Source organism: Thamnophis elegans, chromosome 8, assembly GCF_009769535.1.
Source record: "Thamnophis elegans isolate rThaEle1 chromosome 8, rThaEle1.pri, whole genome shotgun sequence".
Lineage (NCBI taxonomy): Eukaryota > Metazoa > Chordata > Lepidosauria > Squamata > Colubridae > Thamnophis > Thamnophis elegans.
The window spans coordinates 53073751-53084209 of NC_045548.1; the positions used below are offsets into that span (position 1 = coordinate 53073751).

At 40.8% G+C, this 10459-nt stretch overlaps 1 protein-coding gene across 3 annotated transcripts in view; it reads right to left on the minus strand.

The window, feature by feature from the left end:
* Positions 1-9945, minus strand: part of TRIQK (triple QxxK/R motif containing) — a 48645-nt gene extending 38700 nt beyond the window's left edge. The window contains exons 1-2 of one of the 3 annotated variants that reach the window (XM_032223038.1): positions 9839-9945; positions 7815-7962 (exon numbers count right to left, since the gene is read on the minus strand). The gene's annotated coding sequence lies outside the window, so the exon portion shown is untranslated. The other 2 variants (XM_032223039.1, XM_032223040.1) reach the window with 2 other exon arrangements.
* Between the last annotated feature and the right edge of the window lie 514 nt (positions 9946-10459).

Genomic DNA, 10459 nt, shown 5'->3' on the forward strand with positions numbered 1-10459 from the left:
ACCTTGGTCCAGCTGGCCCAGCTGGTAGCACCTCATAAGGGCCCCTTTCCAGGGTTACAGGAGAAGCCGATCAAAAGTTTTGAAGGCGGAAGAGGGCTTTACGCCCCAATGGCAGATAAAGCAGCAGAACCATCTTCTAGGAGAAGGGAAACTCTGATTACAAACCTCCACTGCCTCATGGCTATATCCATTACTGGAAAAGGCTTCAGGAGTCAACCTCAAGGCAAAATCCCAGAAGTCCCAGAAGAAGTTCGTAACTGTGTACAACCACATACTGGTAACTCCTGTGATGCAGCTGGAACCAATCGTATCGGTTCTGCCGTTCCATTGGACTATTTAAGGGACATGGAGAGGGGGGAATCTGCTGCTTGGGTAGCAGTCTATCCTCCATATTAATCTACCAGGCCTCGTGCTCTGGAGACGATACTTCAGCTTTACCTCTTTCCAGAGCACGATACCATAGCCTTTTGAGACTGAAGGATGCCAATGCAAGTTCCGTTGGAGAAGTCCTTGTTATCCCATTCCTTTCACTTCATGTATCTTGAGAGTAGATTTGGTATGATTTGATCCTGGGGAAACTAATGGATTTTGATTTAAATCTATTGACCCAAAGCCTGATACCAAGCTAGCTTTGAGGTCTCACTGTGTTTAGCCCTTCAAGGTAGTCCAGACAAGAAACCAAAACCATGAATCTAACACTACTTTTATTGTAAGGTTACATAGCTTGCAAATTTCAAATCACTTCTCTTGTTTCTCACCCTTGCCTTCCAGAGAACTAGGGAGGGTCCCTTCTGAGATGCTTCCCGTGCTCCCCATTTCTTCTACAGGCCTGAGAAATCTCTTGTCTTACCATAACCTAGGCTGCGTCTCCTCCTCTTCCTGTTTTCCAAGGTTATTCTCACACACCATTACACATTGGAAGAGCTTTGTCACCAATATTTCAAAAATCTTTGGAGGCAGATGTGTTATTTCAAGCACTTAAAATTAAGGTGATAGGTGATGTGGACTTAATGTACTGTCCTCCACGTTCATGAATCCAACCTGATCAGATCAATGCTCTATTCAATTCAGCATCCTGCCAACCATACAGAAAGTTCATTAACAAAGGCATGGAGGCAACTGTTCTTCCTCAGAGTTACCAGTGCTTGTTAGGAGAGGAAAAGCAGCTCTGCCATCACTGACTTTCTTTTGCTGCCTGTGAAGTGGTCCAAATATAAAATAGTTGAGTAGCTTGGATATCCTTAACTTTGGGACAATTCTTTTGGGTGAAGCAATTATAAGAGGTCTGAATGTAATTGGCTAGTCCTGTAGGCAATACAGTCTAGCACAGTGATAGCAAACCTTTTTCGCTCGGGTGCCAAAAGCACGTGCATGCTCATGTGCCCCCATAATTTAATGCCTTTCCCTGCACTGTGCCCCTGCACATGCACACATGACCCTCCCCTGTTGCCTCGTGCATGCACGCACAGCTTTCTTGGAGCCCGGGGAAGGCAAAAATAGCCTCCCATGCCCCCCGGAGGCCTTCCGGAAGCCGGAAATGGCCCGTTTCCCGACGTCCAGTGGATCCAGTGGGTCTGCTTTTCGCCCTTCCCAGGCTTTCTAGGGAAGTTTGGGAACGGACTGAAGCCTCCGGAGAGTGAAAAACAGCCCAACGCACAAACCAGATGCATGCTGGAGCTGACAGGGCAACACCTCGTGTGCCCTCAGAAATGGCTCCACATGCCATCACGAGTCTAGCCTGTTCTGTTCTCTACTTGGATGTCGAGTCGGATCTGGAAAAATTCCAGGTGACAACAGATCCAGTACGGTGATCATATTATGTAAGCAGCCTGAACACAAATAAAGAAAATAACATGTGGAGTTATTATTAAAAGCTAAAATGGCAAAGCTAAGACACCTGTCACTGTTAGGAAATGTGGCATTCTCTATATACAAAAGTAAGAGCTTCCAGAGGTAATTGGAATTCTTCTACCCTCGTGATAAAGAATATCAAAGACCACCTGGATCCAAAGATCATTCAATTTTCTAAGGCAGAGTTGTTACAATAGCAGCAATAGCAATAGCAGTTAGACTTATATGCCGCTTCATGGGGCTTTCAGCCCTCTCTAAGCGGTTTACAGAGTCAGCATATTGCCCCCAACAGTCTGGGTGCTCATTTTACCCACCTCGGAAGGATGGAAGGCTGAGGCAACCTTGAGCCTGGTGAGATTTAAACCGCCGAACTGCAGATAACAGTCAGCTGAAGTAGCCTGCAGTACTGCACTCTATCTACTGCGCCACCTCTGCTCTGTAGTAATAATGTTACTACATTTAAAATTATGCAATCTGACTCTTTGTACATATCTTCGCTTCACTCTCTTCCTTCTTCCATCCCACTTATTTTCTTCAAGTCTTCTCTTCCAAAGCAGAATAAGAGCAACCCAATAGGATACAGAGGAAAGTAAACATTATTTGACCAACAAATACAATTCTACCTAAAAGGACATGACTGGCTTTTAAAAAGCTGCATTCTATATCGGCCTCCAAAATGGCCAAATTTAGATATGGATTATGGCATGAACATTTTGTAAGGATTTATAAGAACATGTTATAATTATTCAGAACATTTAAAAAAAATGATGATCTTTGAGTTCTCAATCTTTTATCTATTCTAAGCAGGCTTATATTTCTTCAGTGATATATTCAGTGATTGTCCTGAGAAGGGAGACAGATTTTTCTGCCCTTCCATTGGATCTTAGCAGAACCTGAGAGAGCGTTACTTCAACAAAAATTCAGGAAGGAGAATATGCTCCAGTCCAAAAGAGTGCTTGGAATTCAAAGATAATTAATTTCATTTAATAATTTAATTTCTTTTGCTATGTGATCTTATCTGGATTCAGAAATTAAGAAAGACCTGATCTACTCCATACTCAGAAGGGATGCTCTGGTATGACAAGCTAGATTCAGAAGCTTTTGTTAAAAAATCCATGAAGAGCAATAGCAAAACATTTTTTGTTGCCCAAAAAAACTCTACATGAGCTGTGCTTGAATTGAAGCAGAATTTATTTTATTTATGTAGAAAGAGAAAATGCGTTTCCTTTTGTTGAGCTTTCTACAGTTCAAAAAGCTTAAGCAAGGGAGGAAGAGCACATGCCATACTATGGAAGACTGTGCATTGTTTGGGAGAATTCATTCTGATGTGAAAGCTGTATATACAGTATGTGCAGTAAAGCTCAGGTGTGGCCATATGTCAGTTCACAGAACAGTTTTTCAGTTCACAACTGTTCAATGGCAACTGTCCAACTCAGAGCTGATGGATTCATTGCAGACAACAGACTGGGTTGCCAGATGTGCTTTATTTTAGAGGATTATCTCTTATTCCAAAACATCACAATACTACGGAAAACAACAGTTGCCCTTTACTCTAGGCACCACAGCCTTATTGCTAAAACTGTGATCTGCCAAACCTGGCAATATACAAAGCAGACTGATAAACAGCAACAAAGCTCTTAAATATGAAAGTCAAACAATATATTGCCTGCAAGCCCATAGAATACATGTTTCATGGCAACAGAAAAGCCCCTTTTGCAAAGTAAAAATGAGATAGGAAACAAAGAGCAGATTACGCTTATTCCTTGGTGTTGAAACAGACATGAAAGTTCCATAGGAAGCGGGGAGGAGAGTATTTAGAAAGGAAAATAGCAATTTCTATGTTGCAAGAATATTGTAAAAGTACTAATATATACTATTGCATAAAATGTTTCTTCGGCCTGAACTTTAACATTCAGACTTTGGGCAACCAACGAAAAAAGAAATGGGGAAGCATCAGAGGTGGTATTCAGAGGTTCTGGAGAACTGGTAGTGGAAATTTTGAATAGTTCGGAGAACGAGTAAATACCACCTCTGACTGGGCCAGCCCCCATCTATTCTCTGCCTCCAGAGTCCCAGCTGATCAGGAGGAAATGGGGATTTTGCAGTAACCTTCCCCTGGAGTGGGGTGGGAATGGAGATATTACAGTAACCTTCTCCTGCCATGCCCACCAAGCCACACCCACAGAACGGGTAGTAAAAAAATTGAATCCCACCACTGGGAAGCATGAATCTGAAGTCCAGAAAGATCAAAATTCTGAATGCCATAGTTTAGCTTTAAGAATGGATGCAGCATAGCTAGCAATTTTCAAAGGAAACTTGGGCTTCCTTAGAAGTCCATCAAACAATTTTCCATGCATGGGCATGTTCTCACCAAGACACAAACATGCACTAGCAACCTCCTCTTTTCCTACCTGATCTCCATTATGTTTCCCACATTTGTCCCTAGACCCTTAGAAAGTGACATAAGCCATCCTTAGCTGTTCTAATGTTCCAATAATGCTAGTTTTCCTCTTATTCTAACATGGTCCAATGGTAATGTCAGGCCTTGAAGTCATGTTTTGCATTGGGCCATCATACCTGCCACATTTAATGCTGTGGGAAATTGGGAGGGGGAATTATATGGAATGTGATAGATATAGTCAAAATAACATTCCTTTCTAAGAGCATCAAAGACGTCTTGCCCTGGACCTGGAGTGGTATGACTGGGAGGCATCTCTAGTTGGGACGGTGCCTGATTGGGTCATGTGGTGCTGGGCAGGGACTTGAACTTTCATTTGGGTGGAAATTTTCAGATTCAAGTTTTCCCACATGTGCCAATATGACATCTCTAATAAAATGGAACTTTGAGGAAACTCAAGTCTCGGAGTCTTCTTTCATTATGGGTGTTACTTGGACTCCTGACAGGTAACTTCAATGCATGTAAAATAGGTTAGTTTTGTTTTACCCCATACATTTGGGGAGGGGTGGGGGTCAGATGAACCAAACAGAGAGGAGAGACCCTAGTGATAGGAACAGAAAAATTCAACCTAACAACTTTAGGTTTTGCAGATTCAGGTTTGAGTGGATAGTCTGTAATTGTGGAGAAAGATCCTAAAACCCATAGCCACCTGGGCCAAAATTGTCATCCTTTTTCTACAGTGCAGTGGATCTTTTCTGACATTCAATATGAGGCTGAAATATCTGTAACAGCAAAAATCCACAATCAAAGTCCTAACCTGAAGGGAGAGGTGATTTTTATCAGTACTACTGAGAAAGTTATTAACCAGGCTGAAAGGGGGAAGTGTTCCATTAAGCAAATAAGTAGATTAAATGTTATCTACATCAAATCACTACATAATACTGCAAGATTAAGATTCTTGTTAAGATTGAAATTTTTCTGTAGACATTATTTTCTAGCTCCTGGGTAGCCTCACTGAACCGAAGTGGACTACAGCTCATTTATTTCCATATGTAATATATAACTCCCACTTTGGTAATGTGATGTCTAATTTTATTTTGTCTTATCTATTATTTATTGAACAAGGTACCAGAAAAGTCCATTTGATATTGATGATGGCTACGTCTAACCATCAAGTACATTAGGCTTCAGTACACTAATTCTATGTCTGCTTTGGGACCACATATAGCTCTGGCCTTTCAAATAGTAACTGGCAATATTGCTTAAGCTGCCTGCTAATTCTAAAATGTAAATATCTAGCCTGTTTAGACAGCAACATACATTTTCACTTCTGGACCTGTTTACATGGGAAACAGCTCACTTTGAGTATTTTAAAGCATAGATGATCCAATAAATAGGACCAGGTCATTCATGTATTTTATAAAAAAAGACAGAATTAAAGCACTCAAAACATGCAATGATGCACGATCCAAGTCTCCAAGGTTGCATTCAGCCCTTTTAAAAGCCTTGGATACAGCCCACTGAGACTTCCAAAAGCTACCATATAAACTGAAGCAGTAAATTATGAACGAAATGCCTGAAGAAAAGTAGTTTCTACATTTAACTTTAATCAAACGGCACAAAATCAAACCTAGTTTCCTTTTTCCTATTTTTGGAAGTGCAGGCATTCCAAGACTAAAGGCAAACTTCATCCTGAAAAAAACCCCAAGGATCCTAGCCTTAGGTCTCAGGACAAGAGAGTCACAATAAACTACAGACTATACACAGTTCAATATTCATAACCTGCTGAAGCTAGAACTGTAAAAGTTAATGATTGATTTTTCTTAGTGTATGTCACAAAGCTAACGTACAAGCTGGCATGTTTTGCTTGAGAAGTGAAATGGCAAATGGTACCACATGGAGCTGAAACAAGCTGATAAAGATTTCTGCAGAACTTCTACAGTTCACGCCATCTCTCTCACCGCTGTTGAACCTAATGTGATTGCTATCTCTTCATCATAAGCACTAAATTTGCTGCTAATGTGTTGAAAAATTGTTGCAGCTCTGGCTTCAATTTACAGTTTGTCAAGATCATCTGCGCTGGAAAAAGAAACAAGACCCAGCCAAAGACAGCATGAAATATTTGTAAACTGAACCTGTTATTAGACTCTTGGGGCATTCTTATTACAAACAGAAAAGAATAAGCAATAATACAGTATTTGTAATACACTAACGGTTATCAATTCAGTTTTTTTCTCTTTTTAGTTCATTTTCATTAATTTTATACATAGTATATTCTTCTTAGTGTATTTTCATTGCTCTTTCTTTCATTTTTTACTAAATGGAGTAATAAAATAAAAAACAGAATATTTTGTTTTTAAAAAAACAAGTATTGGGAAATTTTCACAATGTACATTCTTAAAGATTTTTGTATCTAACTGAATTTGTGGATTTAGGACAATTTTTCCTCAATAAATATTAACTCCAAGTAATCTTAACAAAAACTCATTAATACATTTAAAATTAAAAAGTTCAATGGACACTTAGCATAAGAAATATTAATTCCTCTATACGTTTTCATTCCAAGTTTGCCATGCTCTTTATTTTAAATTTTTCATGTGTGAAGGTACTGACCCAGGTCTTCTGCTTTTCTCGAAGTTCCACTAAAGTACAGAAGTATTCTAAATAGACAGGAACAAAGAAACAAACCTAACCAAAGAAGCTCAGCCAACAATAATATCTGCCAAGTGTGTTATATAAGCATATGTCAGACAGATAAAGTATGAAATATTAGTAAAAGCAAACAAATATGATACGTGCATGTGGCATTTACATGCCCAAGTTTTGAAAAAGGATAGTTACAGGTTTAAATCACCAGCTGGGTTTGGAAATTCCTTCATTCTATCCCGGTCTCTAGTGTGAACTCATGAATTTTGAAACCCCTGACCTATGTTTCTAAAAAGTACAGACAAAACTTGCTTGGGCAGTTGAATATTTGTACTGAATAAACACATGCTTAGAGGTCTTGTTCTATTTTAAAAGCCCAAATTCCATTAGCTCTGCACTCCTAAGGCACTGCTCATGTTTAAATTCATTATTTTCCTGTTTAGGGTCTCATATCACAATATGATCCTTTTAGCTTGGCATATATAAATTCAGAGTAACAATATTGAGCCTCCTTCTTCTACTTTGATTTTAAAATTTTATTTCTCATTGGCTTCCAGTGTTCCCAGATTGCACCGAGCAACAGCAGTTCCCTCTACAATTTGCCACCAGGCTGACTTTTTATATGCTTGCATACATTTAGATAGCAGAACAGTTGCCAACACAAGCTTGGATTCGGTAGTATATCAGCTATTTATAGGCACAATTTTCTTAGTATGAAAGGGAGTTTAGTGACACTACTTCTCATACTCGTGAATATATTGCAAGATATAGTATAAAGGTTAAAATGTGAACTTGCTCGTTCCTCAGCCCCAAAATTGCCTAGCACAATACCTCCACTGCCAAAACAAAAAAACAAAAACCCCTTGATGGATCACCCAAAATCCATAAGTATATAGAATATTTTAAGGAAAATACTTACTGGAGCTGCAAGAGCACCACTGAAAAGTATCTTCAGGAAGATGATCTAGAACAGGAGATAATATACAGCTCTTAGACTAATTTCACATGACCCTTGGTCTGGTTCCAAGTGCTCTTTAAAAAGTGATTTTTTTCCTCCTGACAGGTGACTGCATAAGTAATAGACAGAAAAAGAGTTATATTCATACAACAAATAAAGCTATATAGAAATTCATTTGTTCTTCATTCTTGATTTAACACCCTGTAGAACTCCAACTATTGAGGTTAATAATTTAGGATGATGTATAATTCCTTATACCTCTGATTTGTCAGAATATCATGGCTCACAAATAAAAATGTGACATCCCATCCACTTTGGGGTCAAAGCCTGACTAATGATTTACAAGATTATCTGTTGCTGGCATAGACAGCAAAATATCTTGGACCTATACTTTCAAGGTCCAATTAAATTTAATGTTACCATTCTAGAACTCCACAAACATACTCTAGCACTGATGTTACCTAGTTTGGGTAACATCAGTGAAACATCAGTGAAACAAGCAAGCTGGGAGACCCATGTCCCGCATCAGTCCCAGTGGATTTATATAGTAACAAATAACAAAGTGTGCAATTTGATGGGAAAGGGAGGTAATGAGAAAACATTTTAACATATATGATCTTCACTGTTTGAGCCATTATCTCTGTGACTGAAAACAAGGGAAATAGTCTCACAAACTCATATCCTGGCCAAAAGCATTCATATTTACATGGACACCAATAATATTTTATTTACTCCTAGTTATAAACCCAAGGTCATCAACACAAAAAGAAATTCACCTCTTCCTGCTATCAAACTCAGGTTTAAGAGGTTAGATGTGGAACAAACTTTAGAGCTGTTAAGGGGGGGAGGGGGACAAGTCAATTGGATAATTCCTATCTATAGCCTAATTTTGGTTTCCAGTTGTTTTGGGAACTATACCTTCTGTGATTCCTATCCAATGTATTCAAGAGAAATGTTTGCACATTTGGAGTATCCAAGGTGGGAAGCTTTTGCCAGCCTTTCTCAAATCAGGCTGAAAGCAGGAAGTAAATGGGTAAATAACATCTCATGAATTATATCGCTATTTTTCAAATTTGGCATCTTCAAGATCTGTGGACTTTAACTCCCCGAATTTCCTGGTAAGCAAGTTGCTGGTTGGGGAATTCTGGAAGTTGGAAGTCCACACAACTTAAAATTGGCCAAGTTTGAAAAACTCCGAGTTGTATTTTCCCAATTTCAGTCACTTCTTACCATGTAGCGCTATCTACTTTGGCCACTAGATATAATCAGGATTACTTTCCCACTCCATCAGCGGATGCAAAGTTGGAACTAACATGCCTGGCTAGCGATTTCTAAAAACTGCGGACGAACAAAGCAAAATTTCCCCAAGCAATCTGACTTTAGGAATGCGATCCCTTCCAACTAAGCGAGATTGGCAAGAAAAATAACGTCCTAAAAATCAGAGGGATGGCAGAAGGACAGAACTTGCCTCCTCCCCCGCCGCGAGGCCCACTTGGGAAAAAAATGTATTTCTTTTCCCTTTGTGAGAGACATAAAGCTGAACGATGAGTTGCAAAGATTTAAATCAGTGGAGGAGAGTTTACACCCTCCCTTGCCCGTTCTTCCTCTTTCCACCCCATTGCCCAAGTGATATTGCCCGAAATCAATATGGCGGCTCTATCGCTTTCTAGACAACACCCCGCGCCGAAGAAAACGTATGAGCCGAGACCCTGTTTAGATGGGCAGCAAGTTCTAACCAATAACGACCTAAGAGCTTCTTCCCCTACCAATCAGACAGGAAGTACGAAGTTTGACCAAGGGAATGGCCCACCCCCTCTCTTCCTCGAGCTATGATTATGATGGCGGTCCTTTCGGGCTTGTCAGGCGCCGCGCGTGCGCGCGCGTTCGCGAGTCTGTCAGGCTAAAGCGAGAAAGGTTCATTCTCCGTCCCTTCCCGTCCCCCACAGCCGCCACGCTCCCAACCGTAGCGGTTACTGCTTCGGTACCTTCTGAGTCAAGTATATCAAGTGCCGCCTCCGCTGCTCTTCGGTGGCGGAGAGACGCCTCCCCCGTTAGGCGGAAACGGCCCGCCTCTCTTGGCTGCCCGCGAGAGGCAAAGGCTGCTCTAGGTAGCGGCGCTGACTGGGGAAGCGGCTCTCCCGCGACTCCTTCTCAGCGGTTGCCCCGGCTGCTGAGACCATTTTCCGCGGTTACCTGTTGTCCGTCCCGTAGATCAGTAACAGCTGGAAGGGACCTTGGAGGTTATCTAGTCCAACCCCCTGCTCATGCAGGAGATCTGTACTAGGGATTCGAACCATCGATTTTTCTGATCAAGAAGCTCAGTGTCTTATTTGATCCACCTGTACAGCAGTCGACTGTCAGGGAATTGTAGTACAAGTAGCCCTCGACTTCCAACGTTTAGTGCCCCTTCAAAGTTACAACAGCACTAAAAAAAATGACATAACCGTTCCCCCCCCCCCCACTTGGCACCATTGCACCATCCCCATGGTGCACATTTTCAAAATTCAGACTGGCTCACATTTATGATGATTACAGTGTCCTGGGGTCATGTGATCGCCTTCTGAGACTGACAAAGACAATGGGGGATCCAGATTCACTTAACCACG